This window comes from Mytilus galloprovincialis, chromosome 1, assembly GCF_965363235.1.
Source record: "Mytilus galloprovincialis chromosome 1, xbMytGall1.hap1.1, whole genome shotgun sequence".
NCBI classification, from domain to species: domain Eukaryota; kingdom Metazoa; phylum Mollusca; class Bivalvia; order Mytilida; family Mytilidae; genus Mytilus; species Mytilus galloprovincialis.
In genome coordinates this window covers 81,493,361-81,517,150 of record NC_134838.1, presented here as the reverse complement: position 1 = coordinate 81,517,150, position 23,790 = coordinate 81,493,361, and the positions used below count along the sequence as shown (strand labels likewise).

The following is a 23,790-nucleotide window of genomic DNA, read 5'->3' as shown; positions in this document are numbered from 1 at the left end:
CAATTTGAACCCTTCGTGAACTTTCTCCTTTGCTTCCTTTGTTTTTCATCAGTTTAGAAGAAAATAAGAAACAACAGTCTACAAAACACTTAAAAACATGAAGACTGAGCAATAACACGTGGCATTCAGTACGTTAATGAAACTTTGACACATTCATTATTCGGCCAATCAATCATGGTACAAAATTAACAAAAATGTTCCCTCACATGACATCTTCCCTCCAAAAAGCTTCCTTTCGATAACTTTTAAAATAATAATAGTGGACACAGAGTAGGACAGGGCAGCGAGAAGTATAAGGACAATATATTGGATCCTCTTTGGAAACTAATAATTGAAATAAAAGATAGTCGAAAAGTGTTTGATAATAACTTTTAAATATTGGCTAATAGACTTTGCAAACAACTATTCCTACAACAACAAATTTTATAAATTTAACAATCTTGAACGTCATACAGTTTACGCATCAAAATTATATCCGTTTAAGCTGCAATATCTTCTTTTTTTGCATCCGATTCTGCAAGTCGGATACAACTGGGTTGTCTGACAAGATATTGCTGGATTTGTTGGGGGGTAGGGGAATTGTTGTCTCTTTTTCCTGATTTTTTGTTGTTGTTATTTTGTTGTTTTTTTTTTTTTTGCTTTATAATCTTTTAAAATATCAACATATTAAATTATGAGTAAAAATTATATTATTAGGCAATCATATCTAGAAACTGGATGAAAAAAGGCGGTGTCAGGAAGGAACATATTAGGTTAAACCGTGTCCAGTATGCTTTATAGTGGTAAGGAAAGATTTGTTATCTGGTCGCAATGGTTCTGTTCATTGCTGGCAAACATTGAGTTTTAGACAACTTATCGTTTCTTTAACAAATCTCTGATATTAAATACACAATGATAGTTCTCTTAATAATGGTAAATCAAACACGACATGCAGAAGATTCATAATTTCGAATTTAAAATCTCTCGTTTGTCTAACAGTGCGCCCACTTAGTTTCACTTGTTATTTACGTATAAAAAACAATTTGGTTAGGTCAGTAGTATATTTTTCTAGATCTAAATCAATAACTAATCATAGAAATAATTGCTAAGGGGAGTACAACATTTGTGACACTTAAACCAAAGCATCCCGTTTTATCATTTAAACACGCCAAATACAAGTTTGAATAAAAGAAAAAGTGGATGATACGTCAATAAGACAACAAAAAAGTAGACTTAGTATCGCGTAGTGTTTTAAATTTGATACATTCACGGAATCAAAACAAAACAATACGAAATATCTTATACAGCACTTGTTTTGCTCTAGTAGTCGTCCACAAAATTCCATTTATTCAAGTATTGCATATGCGAGAATGATTTATCTTAGATTGTTTTGGTTATTTTGTATAGGTCTCTTTTTTGTCATTTACCTCATCAAGTATTTATTCGTCCCCAGCTTTCAATTCTGACTATGAGACTCCCTGGCAAATGTTAATCCGTACAGGACGCACCAAGTTTCATTTCGGTGGTCCTGAATCAATACTGTTTTGCTTTCTTTCTTCACTGGGTGAATTGTCTTTTATCTGTTTGTTTATGGTGTGTTTTGTGTTGATTTTCGCAACAGCTCGATTGTGGTATGTTTTCTTTTAAAAAATGACATTTAAAACAAACTGCTACGAAATCTTTGCTATTTTTTACTTTTTATTTGATATAAATGGGTTTTGATTTTTACACTATTATTTTCAATATATCAATAAGTATTATTTGCATACCTTCAACATTGTCATGTATGACATAAATTTGTCGTGTACAATGAATTCGTCAAAATCAATCACTGCAACAAATTCATATCCTTGTAGATATGTCTGACACGTGTATACAGCAACCTGTTCGTCATGCGGGCTTTGTTCCGAATGCCAACTTGTCGATTCAAATCCACGGTCTAAAATCATTATATCATAAATATCAGTCAATATTACTAATAAATTTAATAAACCTCAAACTATCATCAAAATATCAACAAAATTAAGACATATTTTGTGTAATAATGTTATCGTTAGCATTTGTCTGATAACTTTCGATATGTGGATAAAGGAAAATATGTCAAATGAACGCGATATTTAGAAATTGCATATAAAGACAGGTGCAGAAAAGGTCAAGATGAAAATCATAAATTGCAGAAATACAAACAATAGCATAGCATAAAAAGAAAAGCGACGGATGACAGTCTTAGAATGTTGCTATATACGAATGAAAAGTCCACAGTTGCATAGCTGATTCATTTCATTTATCGTTATATTTAGTTCTAAACCGACTGTTTTTATTTCTATAAAAGTTTCTCTTCATCTTGTATGTTTGAGTACTTCCTTTGATATTTACTGTCGAATATTTCACAAAAGAATGGTAATAGTTTTTAAAAGAGGAGACAAGATTTATTTTGAGGAAAAAAATTATGGTAATTTTGTTTTTGTGGTGCTGAAATAATTATAATTTAGAAAATGTTTCTTTTTTAACAAAAATATTGTAAATTCTACGAACTCTCAATAGATGGTTTGACTAATAAATCAGCATAATGCATTTATGTTCTGTTCAGAATGCATTTATTTTCTGTTCCAAAGAAAATAAAATAGTTATACGTGTATATATTATGGTAAAAAGTGAAATTTGGTTTGATTGCCAATGAAAAATATTCCAATCAGGGTCTAATTAAATTGAAGCACATATGCAACGTTCAATATTTGACCATCAACATGTGATTTGTATGATGGATACATTTTAAAGGTATCAACACATGTTTTGGTCAACAGTCAACCTATTGTATCGTGTTTGATACCTCGAAAACTTTATTAAACTTATATGTACTGATAGTAATGCAACAACTATGATATACAGCAACAAACGACATTCGGAAAGTAAAATCACAAAAATACTGAACTCCGAGGAAAATTCAAAACGGAAAGTCCCTAATCAAATGGCAAAATCAAATGATAAAAAACATCAAACGAAAGGGTTTCACTTTTCAATTCTATGCAAAATGTATATGTTTAAACGCCTAAAATGTGTACAAAACAACACCATTTTCAAAAAAGGAAACATTACATGTAATTATCTATAAATGTATCAGGCAACAGATATCCGTCATCAATATGATTATGATGTAAAATGATTCATATCAATCTATTCTGATTCCAATATCAAAATCTTTAAATTTGTACAATTAAAAACAGAACACAACGCTTTTACAATTCAAAAACTGAAATATGATGTAGATTATGTAGATCTACACACATTGTGATCCTTTTTTCAATCACCTCCCATCATGACTTATCGCATACCCAAAAACTTTAAATACATTTTAGTACATCTAAAGTGTCTAAACAAGGGACATCGATAATAGAAGGTTATATGTCATGTGGAAGAGGCAACTATTAATGCTACAAAGTCGCCTACATAAAAACTCCAGTCGTCAACACAGTCACAAAAAATAGATACAACATATTTATACCATCCAATTACAATACACAAATTTGTATTTAGGTTCTAACGTGTGGAACTTTCAATTTGCAATATGATGTTGAAACAGAAACACCATTCAACATCATACTGAATAACCATTGGTCATTTTAAACAATAGATTGATTGTTGGTTGCTTTACGCCGCCTTTGCACAACAAGGCTATATAGCGGCGAGAGCTAATTCGAATAGTTTTTTACAATTTAAAGCATATTCTTAAAATCAGACAAAAGGGGGGGGGGGAGAGAGAGAGAGAGAGAGAGAGAGAGAGAGAGAGAGAGAGAGAGAGAGAGAGAGAGAGAGAGAGAGATTTTGAATGCACCAGTTACAGACCCCTGGACCTGTGGACTCAATGGCAGAGATAAGAAAAGATTTAAAACCAAACCAAAACAGTAATTTAAAAATTCGTACAATTGATACAACATCAATAGATATGTTAATTATTTGTTCTAGTTTTATGTAGCTACTATACTATTACAAATATTAATTGTTGTGAACAATGTAGGTCACGAAACTCAACCAAATTTACAAGGAGAGTTGTACAAGTAATGTGAATACACAAAACCGACGATTAATATTTTGCTAAAAGAGTTCATTGTCCCTGTTCTGTATCTACTAACAACTATTTACTAACTGTTTAAACAATGTGATAGAGTTTTAATGCCAAAGGAGAAACTGAATACTATATTCAGCAGATTGAACATTTTGTGTGCATTTGAAACTACAAAAAAGACAAGAGATGATTACAATCTGCTTTCAATGTAAGTGATATTTTTCATGGCATCTTTGTTGTATTTAGAATAAGTCAACCTATACAAACTATTTACAGTTCTTTTTAATGACAGCAGTAAAAATGGGGGAGGGGTAACGTGTGTTAATTAAGTTAAGTCCCCTTCATCTATTTTTCATTGCTGTCCTCTCCCCATTTATCTTTCCGACTACAAATGTAGACACATCTTCGAAGTTATACCAGAAAGATCCAATCGTACAACCCTAAATAATGATGTCTGTTTGCATCTGTCAGTCGTCAAAACAGGACTAGGGGCTTCGTAAAAGCCAATTAACACTAAATAAACATATCCATGTGTTTTATCCTTTAAAACATTACCATTTAATTTAAAATGAGGGGGTATGTTTTTTTCCTAACAAATATTCCTGCCAGATTTTAATTTAAGTTATATCATAGGTTTATATCGATGTAGAAGCCTCATTACTAGAAATCTTGATACCCCAAGCTCAAAGTAACTCGGTAGAAGATCAAACCCTGTATGAGGTGCAATGTTTACAATATGAGTGCGAATGCAACAAATGTTCTGCATTTTTTTTAGATGGATTCAACAGGAACTTCATGCCAGTGGTTCAGATCAAACTTGTCATAAGATTGGAACATGATAAGACAAATGACCAATTCAAACTCGGCTAAAAATAGAATTTTAAATAGATCTAACTCGAGGAATCAATTCACTTGCTCAGCAATCCATTCGTTAGCTTTGGGAGATGCAAATACCCAAGTAGAATTAATCGTTAGGGAAGCAGCGCGTCAACAGGCATGTTAACAGGTTGTGTACGAAAGACCAGCAAATGTGTAAAGGCTAACGTTTTTTGTAACTCAAAATGTCATAACAGTTTGTCATTTCATCATACGTAACTTGCATTCATTGTTTTAAATAAGTATACAGTATATGTAAATTGATTAAATGTGCATGTTGGTTTAGATAATTTGTAGATAAAATATTGTCATGTCATGGATTTTTATCATTGATTTGAATGTTGCAAATGGTTTTCAGCTAGTTATAGAATTATTAAACAATCATTGTCATGTTTCAATACACACACAGTAGATAAATAGCATGCAATCTTGAAGAACATGTGATTCTTTAACCCTAAAGCCTCGGTCACACCTTACCGGATAAGACGAACGGACGCCTAACGGATGAAAATAAAAGTTGTCCGTTGACAAAATTGTTATCCGTTGGAATTCCGTTGATGTACTGACCAACTAAAACGGACGCCTAACGAATGCATAACGGACATGCAACGGATATACAACGGACGAGAAACGGAGACGTACCGGACAGAACGGATGTCGAACGTACATCCAACGGACGAGTACCGCATAAAACGGACACATAACGGAAGCGTACCGGATAAAACGGATAAACAAGATATACGAAAAAATAAAAGGCGACAATAATAATGCATGTAAATCGCATTAATATTGAAAATGTTTTGTGTAACTAGTTTTGGTTTGTTCTTCAAAATGCCGCTAAAGGGCAGTGTCTGACCTGAATAACAACTGCTTAATTGTGAAGATGTGTCCTTACTCTAAGATCGATTAAGAATAATAAGAATTCACGAACCTTAAGAAATCTAATTGGCATTTCTGATGACAAATTTTCAATCGGCATTTATCCGTTTCAGATCCGTTCATCATCCGTTTTATCCGTTATACGTCCGGTAGAAGTCCGTTTCACATTCGTTCAACATCCGTTTTATACGTTAGACGTCCGTTAGAAGTCCGTTGGTGAATTTGTCTGCCAGACCTCAAACGGATGTATAACAGACACATAACGGATACAAAACGGAAACGAAACGGACGAGTACCGTACAAAACGGACGCCTAACGGACTTCAAACGGACATTTCATCCATTGGACGTCCGTTCAAAGTTTTGAATATGCTCAAAATTTTCCACCGGACAGAACGGACGTCGACGGATAAAACGTACGCTTAACGGACATGCAACGGATATGGACGGACGCCTAACGGATAAGAACGGACGTCTAACGGGCATGAACGGATTGAAAAAAGTTATGCGTTAGGCGTCCGTTCGAGCTATCCGGTAAGGTGTGACCGAGGCTTAAAGTTAGCTCTACAATCCTTACCCATTTACTTTCGTATTAAATTCTTGATAATGTCTAATATTTTAAAGTTAGTAAATAGCTATGAAAATTACACAAACAAATCAGTGAAAACCTGTAATACCTGAAACAATCAGTAAATACATGTAATTACTTAATTGACTAGTAATTACAGGAATTTACTGAATCGTTCAGTAATTATTTGTAATTCCTTATTTCACCTATTTACTGTAACATATATAAGTCATATTACCTGAAGATCTGTGAAAGCAGTGAAAGTTCTAGTAAAAGTGATGAATCGAAACCCTTATAATCTTTTAATAATTTTTTTATACATATATATATATAAAAATTTGCAAAAGCAAATTTAAAGATCTAACATTGTTTGGTTGATGTTTAGACGAGTTCTATATACAGAATGTACAAAGCCATGCCTCACCATCATTGCTGGTGATCCGATGGATAAATCTTTTGTAGAGTTGTCACTGGTTCAGACGTACTTATAAATATAATTATTTCTGTGACTGTATCTTACATTAATTTGCAGGATCCTTTCCTATAGATAATTTAGCTGATCTGTAAAAAACATCTTCATGCATCATATATCATGTATTGTAGTACGACGCTATTAAAACTGACGTGGAAAGGTAACACCCGGCCACCGAAAGCTTCATTTTTATGAAGCCCAGATGGTCGTGTGGTCTAGCGTGCCGGTTACAGTGCAGGCGATTTGGTGTCACGATATCCCAGTAGCATGGGTTCGAATCCCGGCGAGGGAAGATAAACTAATTTGCAAAAGCAAATTTACAGATCTAACATTGTTGGGTTGATGTTTAAACGAGTTGTGTGCGTATATATATATATATATATATATATATATATATATATATATATATATATATAGTTTAAAAGTGAAAAACAGAAACAATCACATCATAAATCGAACATTGTTTCTGTTAGCGCATTCACCGCATCTCCTGGGGTTCATCACAAGTCGTTACAAGTCGTTACTAGTACGATAACAATTCTGTCTGATGAACTGCAGGATATGCGGTGAAGGCGCTAACAGAAACAATGTTCGATTTATAATGTGATTTTTTTGTGTTTTTTACTTTTAAACTATATTTTCTGTACCAAGGACTTTTTATTTATCAAAATATGTGTATATAGATTACTAATAAATCCAACATTTCCGGTATGAATAGTTTTAATTCACTAGTACTTTCATGTTTTAAATAACAATCTTATATATATGTTTTACTCTTTTAGTCTTGTTATATATTATATGTTGTAGTGCACTGTATCATAATTACATGATCCATCGCCCTGTAAGATTTATCTTTGACTATTTATTCAGTCATTATATGAGACAATATCTGAAAAAGTCTAATTTTTGGCAATAAGAAAAAAACTTTTCAGACTTATATAAATATTTGTATTAACCATGTATCTCTATCACTCTGAGATCCAGTGGGCATATATATTGTATGGTTTGTCACTTGTTTAGACTTGTTTGTATGATATACTTATTTCTAGTGACTGTATAATGAAACGCATCATGATCCCATATGATATATTTTATATATAACTCGCATTATTCATATGTTACAGTAAATAAGTGACATTAGGAATTACACGTAATTACTAAACATGTTAATAAATACCTTTATATGGCACATTAAAAGTGCATACTCTTTACATTTAAATTTACAGTTAACAAATTTCTGAGTTTTTTGAAATACTAAGGCTTTTCTACCTCAGGCATAGATTACCTTAACTGTATTTGGCAAAACTTTTAGGAATTTTGGTCCTCAATGCTCTTCAACTTCGTACTTTATTTGGCCTTCTTAACTTTTTTTGGATTCGAGCGTTACTGATGAGTCTTTTGTAGACGAAACGCGCGTCTGGCGTATATACTAAATTTAGTCCTGGTATCTATGATGAGTTTATTTAGTGTTTGTGAATTGAAACTGGAAAATGTTTATTATAAGTTTTGAAACTCCCTAAAAATCATGTTCAGCATGCAAGACAATAATATCAATCCACATTTGAGGAGTACATTTTTGAGAAGTTTATTGGCAAATTAGGCAGCTCTTTTTTAATATAGACATTAGACAATGCCGGTTAAATGATATTGATAATTCTTAAAATCACATGATTTTGTTAAATAAAAATCTCTATCAGACATACTTTAATTCCTTTTACAAAATAGGTTTAACTACGACTTCTTTTGTCAGACATTTGCGATGACGCTGACTTTCTTCACAAACAAATTTATAAAAATGATCGCATTAAGAGTCACATTTTCATATTTCCGTGTTTCTGTGTTTCTTTTTTTTTTGTGAGTTTTTCAAGACCTATAAAATGAAGCTTATATACCTGCAACAAAATTTGATCATCTTTCTACCTGTATAAGAATGATCTTTTTGTGGAATGAATAAGTCAACTAAATGTTCCATCCCTTTTCTTTTACTTTCAATGTTGACATTCTTTTCCTTTTCGTCGAGCCTGGGACTTTTGTCGCAAAAGCGAGGCATAAGGAACCAACATTAATTCCGTCACCAGCGACGTCCACAAATATTCTCTTTTTTGTTAAAGTTTTTTTTTTTAAACTCTAATAACTTTCCTAAATTATTCTGGATTTCTACCAAACTTGAACAGAAGCATGTTTATGATCAAAAGATAAATTTCATGAAGTAAATTTTGTTAAAATAAAATCAAGTTTTTCCTTATTTTACTTATAAATGGACTTAGTTTGTATGCAAGTTAACATAACATTCACACTGACGTTATTTTTTTTAAAATTTTAAAATTTAATAACTTTCTCAAAATATCCTGGATTTCTACCAAACATGGACAGAAGCTTATTTATGATCATAAGATAATATCCGGAAGTAAAGTTTGTAAGAAAAATATCCTTTTTTTCGTATACTACTTATAAACGGACTAGTTTTTTCAGTTAGCATAACATACACTCTGCATTTAAAGTTTTTTCAAAACATTTATAACAATTCATAAACCAGCCTGAATTTTTACCAAATTTGGACAGGACCGTCTTACAAAACTAGTGAAAAGTTAGTATCTAGAGGAAAATTTTAATATTTTGTTTCCTATTTTTGTTGGTCCTGTGACTCACAGCAAAAGTAGGCGAGACACTGGGTTCTGCGAAACCCTTACAATGTTGATGGCTGAATACATTGTTAAACCATCTCCATCTAGGGGTTGAATTGAAGGTCAAATGAGTATGTATGCATGAGGTCCATGTTTCTCAGCTTATTTAACAAACTAGAAACAGATAGGCTGAAGAAAGTGAAATATAATTTCACTCTATCACTATCATTTTTGATTTAACAACAACAAACATTTTTTTTCAAATCTCATAGGTAATGCACCTATAGCAAAAAGGTTCATTTAAGGCTTATCACGTTTTAAGAGTATTCACTGATTTTCTAGTTAAGATAACCATGACTTTTGATCAGTTGGCCATATTACAATATTGTTTTAAAAGTTAGTAAATAGGTGTAAAAATTCATTTTAAAATTAGTAATTCCTGGTAATTCCTGGGCCGTTTTAGGAATTACCTGTATTGACTAAGTGCATCGGGAAGTACATGTTATTCCTAAATTTTAGTAATTACATGTAATTCCTAATTTCATCTATTTACTGAAACATATATATAACTAATCTAAACATCAACTTAATAATGTTAGATTTGTATCAGACGCTCTAGACCACTCGACCACCTTGGTTTATATATAAGTAGGACTCGGAGGTGCGATGGGGACGTGGAAGTGCGATGGTCTACGCCGAAGTACGATTGCACCTTCGATGAAGTGCGATGGTTTGGTATGACGTTTAAATATTGTGACGTTTTCATATGGAACATGTATGAAGTTACAACAAATACAACATAGAAGTGAAAAAAAGAAACGAAGGATTCAAGTCCCGAACAGGTTTCAGTAGTCCTGGCGGATATTACAAAAATATTTAAAGCTATGTCAAAGCGACAAAAGGATGAACTTTGTTTGCAGATGATCTAACCAGTGTTCGGAAGAATGCCGCAAACCATTTTGTACGACAAATTAAATGTATTAATTTTGACTTCTCTCCATGTATGGTTTATACGATTTTTTTGTGGACAATTTAATGATGAAATTACTCACTTGTATTGATTTTTAAGAAAACCGTCGCTATAGTCTGATTTTATTGTGTTAGGCCGAAATTGAACTGACTGGTCCCTACGTGTACCTTTTTCTAGCAACTATTTTGGTGAAATCTGAATAACGTTATTTTTTTTAAACATCTCATATGCATTTTTCTTTTACTCTAGATCACAGGCAGACCATCGCACTTCAGCGTAACAACCATCGCACTACAGCGTAAATCGCTCTTCAGCGTAGTTATATATATATGTAGGACTCTGAACCGCGGTAGTACTCCGAACTGCAATGGTCACGTATATGTAGGTCTCTGAACCGCAGTGGTACTCCGAATTGCGATGGTCACGCTGAAGTGCGATGTCCCACCCTGAAGTGCGTAGGTTAACATGCTGAAGTGCAATGGTGACATTGTGACGCTAACTTGTTGCTAGATACGCTGAAGTGCGTTGTTGGATACGCTGAAGTACGAAGGTATAACTGTGACGTGTATACATTTTTACTATAGCTCAGAACGATAGTATGAAGTTAGAACCCAATGTTGCGGTGTAATAATTTGCGTTTGCCATGCTTCGCATTTGAACGATCGGGTTTTATTTCTGGTCAGGTCAAATCAAATACTTTAATTTGTTCAGAAGCTTGAGAATAAGCTGTTTCTCCTATAAGCAGCAAAAATTTAGAAGAACACCAAATAGAACCCTTCAGGTTACTAGTATTTTGGCCTTACACGTTTCAAGAGAATACTTTAAGAATAATAAAGTTGCTAAAGTACGCGTTTTCTTACAAAGCAGGATTCTCCTAAAAAATAAAACAAAGTGAATTCTACTTGATAAAACGCGCGAACACTCTCTTAATAATTAATATAATTTTATTATCAAACTGTCCAAACAAAATCATGTGAATTATACTTGAAGAAAAAAATTAATTTTGAGATCACGGCATTTTACTCGTCGTACAAAAAGTTTGCGGCATACATTTGTCATGTTTTGAATTTTCGTACTGGTCTTCAGACTAAGATCCCTTTGTAGCAGCCTTGTCAACAATGATTTGCTGCCTAAATCAGATTTACACATTTTGGAAACCAGCATCTGATTCTCAAATGCTTAAAACTGTCCCAGACTTACATTGTTCGTTTCATTTTGCTTCATTTCCTGTGTACGCATGAATTTTTATCTACAAATTCTATTCCTGTAAATGCGAATCTATTTTGTTTTCAATAATGTTGTATTTGAAAACGTCACAATATCTAACGTCACGTTAAACCATCATACTTCAGCGAAAGGACCATCGCACCTACATATATAGATAAACATATATAAAATGACTAAATATTAGTCAACGATAAATCTTACGGGGCTATGGATAAAGTACACTACACAATATAATATAACAAGCCTAAAAGGGTACAACATCACCAAAATATAATAATAGAATGTATAAATGTTAAATATTTCGGATAACATACATCCTTCATCAGTATGATCATACATTTCATTTATATCTAAAACAATACTATATCTTAAACAGTATATTTCACATATACATACATTTATTACGAGGTAATCATGATCATACTGATTAAGGATATCTGTTATTCGAAATATAAGATTAATACTTCAACACGCTAATTGATACATTAAAAGTTTCTAATAGACTTTTAATAGATATACGCAATATTTCGCGAGACTAAATTTATATACATATATAAATGTGTAAGAATATAACTTAAACACGTCAAAAGGTGTGTTACAGTTACATTCTTATGCATTTCTATAATAACAACATTATCCCGGAAGATCTGATCAACAGTGAACCGGAAGGATACCATTGACAACATTTTTGAACAATGTGATGTTGTAATAGACACAATGTAAATAGTTATGGTGCATTATCAGTCTTATTTTTTTGTCCCCCTATTTTATGCACAGCGCTGACAAAATTCAAAACTTTTGAATATCTACTATCACGAAAGTGCGAAAATGCCACCTAAAGGAAACAAAGCATCAGAAACAACGTCATAGGATGATGTACTTAAGGAGCTTAGAAAATTTAATTCGAGAATTGCCATTTAAACCGATAAATTTGACGAATTTAATTGCTTCGCCCTGGAAAATAACGAAGAAGAAATCAAGGGAATGAGTAAGTCAGTCGAGACTCCAGAACCTTAATGTATGGCGAGGGGGCAACATGAAACCAAAAAAAAAAAAATATTTATTAGAGATGTTTTTATGCGAGTGTGTGTGGTTATGGTGGTATGTGTAGGGGGTCAGTTCATCGTTTTCATATTTTTATATCTTTTATTGTTTTACCATTTTACTCTATTCTGTATGCTTCTACCAATTGATCTGTATTATAATTGTCCTAAGTATAAATGTAATATTTGCCACAGGACATTAAGCAACAAACAATCACCGTTTTATTCTGTTATTTCTATTCATTTATATTTATCGGTCCAAATATGTGTTTTTTTATTAACCCCACCCGAGACTTATATTATATCTTCATAAATGGTGACCAATTCTTAGACTCATACATGTATGTACATCGTAATTGAAACAAGAAAAATATACTGTCATATAATACTGTAATTTTGGACTTAAAGATAAACGGATAAGTTTTATATTATGTTTATAACATACGATTGTGTTTTATTAACTATATATTAGACAATGACAACCAAATTCTTTTCTTCTGACAAGAGAGAAAGGGAAAATCTTTTAAACAACTAATTGGCTTCCTTTGAAAATATGAGTGGAAAGCAAATACGACATTTAGTTTTAAAAAAAAGATATAGGAAGGTGTGGTATGAGTGACAATGAGACAACTCTCCATCCAAGTAACAATTTATAAAAGTAAACCATTATAGATCAAGGTACGACCTTCAACACGGAGCCTTGGCTCACACCGAAAAGCAAGCTATAAAGGGCCCCAAAAGTTATTAGTGTAAAACCATTCAAACGGGAAAACAATAGTATTATATATATTTTTAAACGAGAAACGAGAAACACATATGGACTACATAAACAGACGAAAACTACTGTACATAAGATTCCTGACTAAGGACAGGTGCAAACTTTTGCAGATTGATAAAACGTTTTAATGGTCCCAAACCATCTCCCTTTTAAAAAAAAAAACTGTATCACATCACAACATAGAAAGAAATACTCTAAATAAAGGCAACAGTAGTATACCGCTGTTCAAAAATCGTAAAACATGAATTGGAAGGCTTAACTCAATCAAAAAACTCAAATTAACACGCAATGACCGAATAAATTTGATCTGTGATACCTGAATGCATATACATAGTTGATAAAAATTATCTAATAATCATGTATATCTATTACATAGTCATTTTATAAAATTTACTGTTCACAAAAGTATCAATTATTGTAAATAATAAAGATGTGTTTTATCCCAAGCAGAAAACCCTAGCCGTATTGGGCACAACTTTTTTTTAAACTTTGGTCTTCAGTGCTGTTCAACTGTGTTCTTGTTTTTGGCCTTCGAACTTTTTTCATCTGAGCGTCAGTGGTTAGACTTGTATGGACGAAACGCACTTCTGACGCATTTAATTTTTACCTGGTGCCTTTTGTTAGCTATTATTCGTGTGATTCTCTGTTCTAAATGTTCTCCTATTTATTTGTAGTCCTGTATTGTTATGTTGTCATTTAAATATTATATTTAACATTGCCATTAAAGCGGGAGGTTTGTCATGTCACACAACCAGGTTCAACCCACCATTTTTGTCTTTTAAAAAATGTCCTGTACCAAGTCAGTAAAATGACCATTGATATCTTATAGTTCGTTTCTGTGTGCGTTACATTTTAACGTTGTGTTTCTGTTGTGTCGTTTGTTTCCTCTTATATTTGAGTGTGAATTCACATTGCTATAAGACGTGTCACGTTACTTTTCGATCCCAAATTCATGTATTTAGTTTCGATGTTATATTTGTTACTCTCATTGCATTTTGTCTAATGCTTAGTTCGTTTCTGTGTGTGTTACATTTTAATGTTGTGTTTCTGTTGTGTCGTTGTTCTCCTCATATATATAATGCGTTTTCCTCAGTTTTAGTTTGTAACTCGGATTTGTTTTTTTTTCTATCGATTTATGAGTTTCGAACAGCGGTATACTACTGTTGCCTTTTAACTTGTTAAGGTCAAAAGTAAATAAACAGGTTTGAACAAAGGTGAAGTATGATAGCACAACTTTGTTTTTAAATCATCGCTTTCGAAAAATCCTTGTTTGAAAAAAAAATATTTCGTGGAATAAAGTCACAAAACAAATAGTTTTTTAAGATATGTCAATATTACGGTATGTGACATCCCCCTTTTTCTAAAAGATGAAATGAAAATGAAATGATTTAATGAATTTGAGTATTACCCAGTTAAAATTTATACTGAATGATTTTGACTAGAAATTAATACTGAATTGGTTTTGACTAGAAATTAATACTGACTAGATTAATGTCTCTTTTCCAATTTCTATATAAAAGTCTATATATTGTCTTTTCTGATAACTAAAAAAAACTAGCTAAACATGCTAAATGCGTTCTAAAATCATCTAGACAGTTCAACAAAGTTATTTTACATAGTCATTTAATTTGGTTGGCACTTGTATTGTTCTTCCAGATCTTATCACGGGTGACTTTGATGGTTTAATACTTTCATTTTCCTCGGACGTAACGGTTTCACTGCGGACTAATGTTGTGAAGTGTTACGGACAGTTGAAGGTTTATGGATGGTTGAATTGTGATTGCTCTTGAAATGTGCATTATCAACTGTGTTTTCATTGTAAGCTGTTGGTCTTACATGCATACGGTTTCTTCTGTAACGCCTATTATCTGATGTTTGTACTACACAGGAGCGAGGAGTTCGGTGTTTTTGAATTATTTTTCCTGCTTTCTATATTCCATCTGTGTACATTACAATAGAGTCTTCTTGTTTTAACTGTTTCAATTCAGGTCCACAAGTTGGTTTAAGCTTTCCTTTGGCGATTTGAGTTTTTTGATAATTTTACAATAGCGGTAATGAAGAAGGAATTGATGTTTTTAATCTCCGATTTACGAACAATTATGCTTGCGAAAGATCAATGTCCAACGGCGTGTTTCGATTGTCTAAAAGAGCTTTGTGCGGATCCTTCGATTTCATAATTAGCTTCTTGATGGTTTGAACGCTTCTTTCTGCTTGTCCATTCGACTGAGCATAGTGTGGGCTGCTTGTGGTATGTTTAAATCCATATTCGGTAGCAAATCTTTTGAATTTTGATGAAGAAAACTGAGGACCATTGTCAGAAACTAATTCGTCAATATATCCAAATCCTGACTTTAGTCATTTTACGTAATCAATGGTGTTTTTGCTAGTGTCATAACTTCTGGCCTCTTTGAGTAGTAGTCTACTACTAATAGATAATGTTGTTTTTGGTATTCAAATAAGTCGGTAGCAACTTTTGACCAGGGTCTTTCATGTATTTCCGGCATTAACATCGGTTTATTGCGTTTAGAGACTGATGTTGAGCGCAAAGTCCACATGCTTCAATTTTGTCCTCGATGTCTTGTCCCATGCCGATCCAGAATAGTACATCACGTGCACAGCTTTTGCACTTTATGATTCTAAGATGTGATTCGTGTATTTTGTCCAACATTTCATTTTGTAACGATGTTGGTACAATAGCTTTGTTTGACTTGTACAATAGTCCATCTATGACTGAATGTTCATCGCGATAAGTCCAATAGTGCCTCAAAGAGTGTAAAAGTTCAGATTTTTCATTTGGCCATCCATCAAATATAACATACTGTAATTCCTGAAGGTGTTCATCATTTGCAGTTTTCTTCTGAAATTTAACATACATTTCTGGTGCATTGGCAAGTATGATATCAAATAAATGTCATTCACGTGTAATTCAGGTACTAATACTTCCTTTGTTTCTTTTAGGAACGATCTACTGAGAAGATCTGCTAGATACATCTCTTTGCCTGGTTTATAGTCAACGTTAAGATCATACTTTTTTAATGCTATTAAAAGTCTCTGTAATCTAGGCGGTGTATGGAAGAGTTTCTTTCTCGATCTACGGATATCGTTGTTGTGTTCGAGTAAGAGCACGTGAGGCATACGCAACTGGTTTCTGATTTTGTATCAGTAAAGCTCTAAGTCCTTTTGAACTAGCACCAACACTGATTGTAAGCAGTTTGTTCGGATTGTAGTATTGCAGCAGTGGTGCATTTGTTACCATTTCTTTCAACTTTTGAAAGCTAGTTTCTTGTTTTTCATCCCAGTGCCATACTGTGTTTTTCTCTAATAGTGTTCTCAACGGTGTACTGACTGTTGACATATTTGGCATAAACTTGCCAAGATACTGAATAAAACCCATGAAGGTTTGCAGATCCTGGATGTACTCTCGTTTTGACATTTTATTGTCTGCACGGATTTTTTCTGGGTCTGGTTTCACGTCTTCACTTGTTAGACGGTGTCCAACGTATGTCATTTCCGGTTTGCGGATTTCGCATTTTCCGGCACTGAGTTTCAAGTTGTGTTGTCGCGCTCTGTCTGGAACCTGTTTCAGACGCATATCATAAAATTGAGAATGGAAATGGGGAATGTGTCAAAGAGACAACCCGACCATAGAGAAGACAACAGCAGAAGGTCACCAACAGGTCTTCAATGCACCGAGTAGTTCCCGCACCCGGAGGCGTCCTTCAGCTGGCCCCCGTCAAATGTATATACTAGTTCAGTGATAATGAACGCCATACTTGACTCTAAATTGTGCAGAAGAAACTAAAATTAAAAATAATACAAGACTAACAAAGGTCAGATGCTCCTGACTTGGGAAAGGCGCAAAAATGCGGCGGGGTTTAACATGTTCTTTTTTTGGTCTGATCCCCAAATAAGAATGTCGTCGATAATCGCTTCTGCCCCTTCAAATTTTGCCGTTTCGTTTAAGGACAGTAACCTTTGAGTTGACCCATTTTGTAGGTTCTTGCTGTTTGAAGATTACACCAATGTCCTCCATACGATCAAGTTCAGCTTTGACTTTGTCTTTGATAGCTATGGGTATCTTACGCGGTGCGTGTACAACTGGTGCTACGGTTTTGTTGATACGTATATTATGTGTTCCTGGTAGACATCCTAGGCCTGTGAATAAATCTCCATATTGTTGTTCCATATTTTTTGGTAAAAAATGGTTGGTCGTTTCTTGCGGATCGCTTGTGTTAGTGATTGAATGTATGCGCTTTATGAGTTTCATAGCTTCGCACGTTTTGGCACTTATGACAGATTGTACATTACGGTCTACAATGTGAACTTTCACGGCATGATTTCAGCATTTATAACTACACCTAAGATTGATTACTCCAACAGTGTCAATGATGTGTCCTGAGTATGAACGGAGTGGCGATACTTGTTTAGTGATGATAGGATGCGAACAAATTGTTTTCAGTTTGTTTAAGGAAAGTACGTTGCACTTTGCACTTGTCTCTAGCTGAAATTTAATTGTTACGTCGTTGACTTTGATTGTTTCGGTCCATTCATCGTTATTTTTTTTAGTGATTGTTTTAGTAAAATATTTGTATGGATCACTATGAAGTGGCCAATTGTGTTCTGTATAATAACTACAATTTACTGTAGTTATAGTAAATGAATTAGTAATTATTGTGGTTGTATAAAATAAATGTCAGCAATTATTTATTCTTTTTGTCAGATAAAATAAAAGTGTCATTATGTCTTCTATTTTTTGAAATACCGCATTTACTGTTATCATAAATTAATAGTCTTGGCATCTCAGGATGGATTGTATCCCACACATTATTGCTGGAGTCCATCGATTAAAAGTTATATTTCGGGGTTTTGTTTTAATTCAAAATGGCATACCGGTTTTATAAATCAAAATATCTGGTAACTAAGGATTCATTTATATTGAATAACAATTTACTTAATTTCCTTCAGCATATAAAAATCAAGCACAATCCTTCCCGTTAGGGGTTTAGTATCATACCATGAATAAAAATATGAGAAGAACATAAACCCGTATTGTGCCATCAACTGGTTAATAAATGTACTATCTTTAATGACATGACAACAGTATCGTAATTATATCCCTTATGAATAAGTCTGTTTGGTTATATTTTGAGGTGAATGCCGGAATGTTTGAGCTTTAAATAGAATATTATCATAAACAAATTGGATGTGCAATACCTGAATATAGAAAGGTATCTACTTGTTGATTTATATTTATAAATGACGTTCTTGTACCGATGATAAAATTTAGTAAAGGTGAAAGGTAAAGCCATATGTAGAATTTTAGTAATACAGATATATCTTAGTAAAATTAAATACGTTGATACAAACACGGGCGAATTGAGATGTATACACAGTTCAGCAGGATAAATAGTGTAAGGGTACATAGTGAAGTCGTCATAATTGAGAGCCAATATATCATCAAATATATAAAAAAAAATTGTATCATATGTTTTTTACAAGTGTATGTCTACATTACTAATATTTTGTTGGCTTTCTATCAATTTTATTAATGCTTCTGAGCTAGTACAAAACTATTACGTCTTGATATGAGAGGATTGATGATTTGGCATAAACTGTAAACAGTGTTAAAACACAGTTACAAAATAAATGTGTAGGTTTGTTTCTTTTGTTAAAAAAATATAAAGCGGTATCAGATTTAAGAAATCTTAGGAAATGTAGAGTATGCTTTTCATTATCGATAAATAACCTTAAATAGCTTACTTTGCGGTATGGGCTTTACTCATTGTTAAGGGCCTACGGTGATCTATAATTGTTTATGTCTGTGTCATTTGGTCTCTGGTGGAGATTAGTCGCATTGGTACCACATCAAACCACATCTTTTTTATATTGATATATAAATTGAACAGCACCAGAGGCGTATTTCGATAAGTTATGTGTTTTATAGATGCTCGGTTTCCAAATACTTGATAATCGTCAACATAATTGACTTTAAAATTAATGAGATGATAAAATCAAAGAAAACCAAAAGTATAGACAAACCCCGACAACTAAAGCTACACACAAGGGAGATATATTCCAAGATTAACGATGATTTGCAGAATTTTAACAACTGGTTTTAATAGAGAAATTTCAATATTATTATGGCCACATTCTCAGGTACACATGTAAGCCTGTCATCAGAACTGTCAAAAGAAAAATCCGTTCAACGTGTGTGGAAAAAGTAAAATCACAAAAATACTGAACTCAGAGGAAAATCGACCAGAGTTGACATATCATCAGGATCAGGGAAGTCCTAAAAAGCAGACCAACTACCGATAGAGTTAAGTTGTTTGTCTGCTCTGAATGTATAAAGTTAACTTGAAAAGCAGCCACAATGTTATATTTGGTACATGTCATGACCGTATTCAAGCTATTGTCAACAGAATTACAAAAAATATTACCTGTCTGTCCTGGCAAGACTGCTGGATACGGCAAAATTATCAAAAACCCTTGTCTTTCGTAGAATGTTAACACTTTTAACGCCTCTTCATTTAAATATTGCAACATTACTAGAATTGTATTAACATACATTAATTTCTGGTATTCAAACCATTCTATGAGATGCCCAGGATTAAGATGGTTAAACGCAATTTTCGCACACACAGCAGTACCATGTTCCTTAATTATTGGATATATCACTGGCTTTACTGTGATACAGGGATCACACGGCATACCATATTCCACTAGACCTGCATACACAGGCTTGAACGTTGTGTGTTTTGTAGAACACATATATTGCCTAGCCGTCAGTTCTGGTAGGTCTGATCCTTGGATATAGCTGTTTTTAATTCTTGCTTCAGAACGATGAATGCTTAACATTTGTTCTCCAAACAAACAACAGTCGAAATACGAGTTTGAAGAGGAACCATCAAGAACGTTGAGCACAATCAATTCAACTGATTGCCAATTTGGTTTTGCTTCAGCTATGGAGTTAAATATATGAACAGTTTCAAAAAGTGTGTCAGAAGGACAGTTTTCTCTATGCTGAAAAAAAAAACGTATTGTTAATAAAATATTTTAAATCAGATTCATTTGAATTTCCTTTTTTTTTGTTAAAATTATTTGCAACATTTTGCCACTTCGGAGAAATTCTAAAAGAGTAATATTGACCACAATCTACAGACAAACAATAGATTAATAAGCAAAAAAGAGGATTATGAAAAGAGTACTAGTATACAAAAATGCCGAAACTCGAAGGTAAATTTAAAAAGAGGAAATCCATAATTAATGACAAATCTAGACGTTATCAAACAGCGGAACGAATGAAAAACAACTGCTAGATTCGTGACGGTACAGGCATTTTCCAAAGACACTCTGAAGTCAAACCTGGTTTTAAATTATACTTAACCTTCGTCGTCTATTTTCTGATGTCGTAATTTACGTAGCGATATGTCGTGTTTATCTAATAAAAATAACATTGGATAATTTAACATACGTTGTTTTAATTTGAAGTTATTTTAAAGGACTGAAACTGATCTCAAGGTAAAACTGATTTTCAAAAATAAACATAACGCTACACCCTCCTTTACCCTGTTCCAGTTTTTGTCTTGAAGTCACAAAGGCCCTCAAATGTTTTCTTTCTTGTAATCTCTCTATAAAGTAGTGACTGGCCCATCTATAACATTTCACCATGTGTACCATATGGATCAGTTGAACTTTAATGAAGTATATCAGTGACAATCATCTTTTCGCATATTTAGTATTTGCATAAATACGTAACAAGGTGTAAATGTAAATATGAAATACTACAAGTTAGATATAATATGTACGTTATATAACACTGAATGTAAATCCATAAAAAGAATGAGACAGCAAAGCGGGGAAATGAGATATTTTATGAACGATTAAAAATGAGAAATTACCTATAATGAATGACAGAATGGAAATTTTTGTACTAAAAAGCAATTTATTTTTCAAATTCATTGAATATTTATACATACACTGAGATTAGTATTCCTTCTCAAACCAAAATTACAGATAATCAAAACCAGGCAAAATACCAGGCCGTTTATCGTCTTCAAATATTTTTTCTTCATACTTTAATTTCAATAAGAAAGTACGCAAAAATCATCCATCCGTCATCCCACGAAAAAAAAACATTATCTGATAGGTTACAAAACTTACAGTCATTTTAACGATACCTAAACCCACTCATTCATTACATGTAAGTGATATAATTTATCGCATCGAACAATTGAATAATCACCATTAATCAAAGGATTTATTAAGTATCCTTGTTCTTTTTTAAATGTATTATCTTAATTTAGAAATCGTCATATTTTATTATTCAGCTTGTTTTAATTGACCATTTGACACAATTCACATATTAAACTATGACATCAACACCTGGCACCATTGACGAAGCCGGTTTTTGTTTTCAGCAAATGAGTGAAGATGAGTCAATGGTACACTATACAATAATTATAGATAACAATGATTTAATCGATACTCTCTGTTTTCTTCTAACCGTTTGGTATTCATTACTGGCATATCAATCGCGAAAGCTCATTTGATGGTTCCGATAACCAAAATGTTTTGAAATATGCATGTTCAATCCGTTTGGAATTTTTTTTTTATATATATAACTCTTATGTAAAAGACGATTAAATATAAATTATATCTGAGCAAGTTTTTTTGGGGGGTTTGTGTTGCTTAGTGTTAATTATCACTTTTACTGTTTAGTCTATTCTTGTTAATATCAATAAGGCATAGCTTAATACTATGACATCCCGTCATTGGGTCATTGTTCTATGTAAATGTTTGAATTCTTGTCTTTCGTTTTTGCTAATGTGATTTGTTTTAATGCCTTTTTGTTTTTTCTTTGTTGGCCCTTTTTATTGTTTTGTAGTGATTGAGACTATGATACAATCTTGACTGTTGTACTCCTATTTTGTCACTGTTTTGTTTTATTTACACATTGTTGTCAAAAAAATTGGAATTTAATGAGACTGTCAAGCAAGTGAACGGTTAAGCTAGCTTTAAAACAAGGTTTAATCCACAATTTTCTACATAATAAAATGCCTGTACCAAGTCTTGAATATGACCGTCGTTAATCATTCGTTTGATGTGTTTGTGCTTTTGATTTTGCTATTTGCGTAGGGACTGTCCATTTAGAATTTTCCTCGGAGATCAGTATTTTTTTATTTCTTTCACTTTTTGGTAACAGTTGTTATATTGGAGATTTAGCATGTTTCAATAATTTTTTTTTGAAGACTGTTAAACACATTGATGACGACGGATGACGACGGATATGTTCAAAATGGCGTAACCACAATTTCGTGTCCTTTTCATTGAATGTGACTTATCTTCGGGTTTGCAATTACATGAGCAACACGACGGATATCAATAGTCGAACATGGATCTGACTACCCAATCGAATCACCTGAGATCATCCACAGTTTTTGTAGGGTTGGTGTCGGTCAGTCTTTAATTTTCAGTGTTGAGTTTGTATATAGTTGTTCGTCCTATTTGTCTTTTTTTTGCAATGACGTTGACATTATATTAAATATTTTTTTTACACCTGTTCTTTCGAGTGCCAGCAATTCAAAATTTACCCGAATAAAGCAGAAATACCCTTTTTAATATTTTTTGACCCACCGTTCAACCCATGTATATTTCAGTGAACTTATGAGAAGTTTTAAATTAATCATTTTAAACGGAGTATATATATGTCACAGTTGATATGATATTTCAGGATTTGTGTTTTCTATCATGATTTACTTGAAGAATGATTACAAGGAAGCTATTAAACCAAGATTTCCAAGTGGTGAAGTTCAAATCATCACTTCGTTTAATATACGTACGCCATCATGAGTTGGCTGACCGTTTATAATATGGAATACCCGTTTCACAGATGAAGACAGATATGTTCCAAATCTCGTCCCCTTCTCCCGAATGTGAAGAATTGGACATGTCACTAGGTTTGTACTTACATAAGCATGACGACAGGTGAAACTTGTGGAGCAGGATCTTTCTGATCTTTCGGGATACCTGCGATCACCCAAGTTTGCGTGGGGTTCTTAGTGTTTAGTTTTCTGTGTTGTTTTGTGTACTGTTGTTTCTTTGTCTTTTTTATCTATCGCATTGTCAGTTTATTTCCGACTTGTGATGTTAGAATATCCCTTTGGTATCATTCGTCTCTCTTTAAGTCCCTCCTTTTGAATATTATTTCACCAACATGTTTTACAACACAAAATTAAAAAAAGTAATTTAATTTCTGGATACTTTGGTTTTCAAATAATGCAGTGATATAAATAAGTGCAAACAATAGTAA

At 33.0% G+C, this 23,790-nt stretch overlaps 1 long non-coding RNA gene across 1 annotated transcript in view; it reads right to left on the bottom strand.

Annotated features, from left to right (window-relative positions):
- Window positions 1-21,613, bottom strand: part of LOC143085602 (uncharacterized) — a 36,553-nt gene extending 14,940 nt beyond the window's left edge. Inside the window, exons 1-3 of the long non-coding RNA XR_012981378.1 lie at window positions 21,458-21,613; window positions 19,919-20,501; window positions 1,749-1,918 (exon numbers count right to left, since the gene is read on the bottom strand). This is a non-coding gene — a long non-coding RNA (uncharacterized LOC143085602). The remainder of the gene's footprint in view (window positions 1-1,748; window positions 1,919-19,918; window positions 20,502-21,457) is intronic.
- Window positions 21,614-23,790: the final 2,177 nt, after the last annotated feature.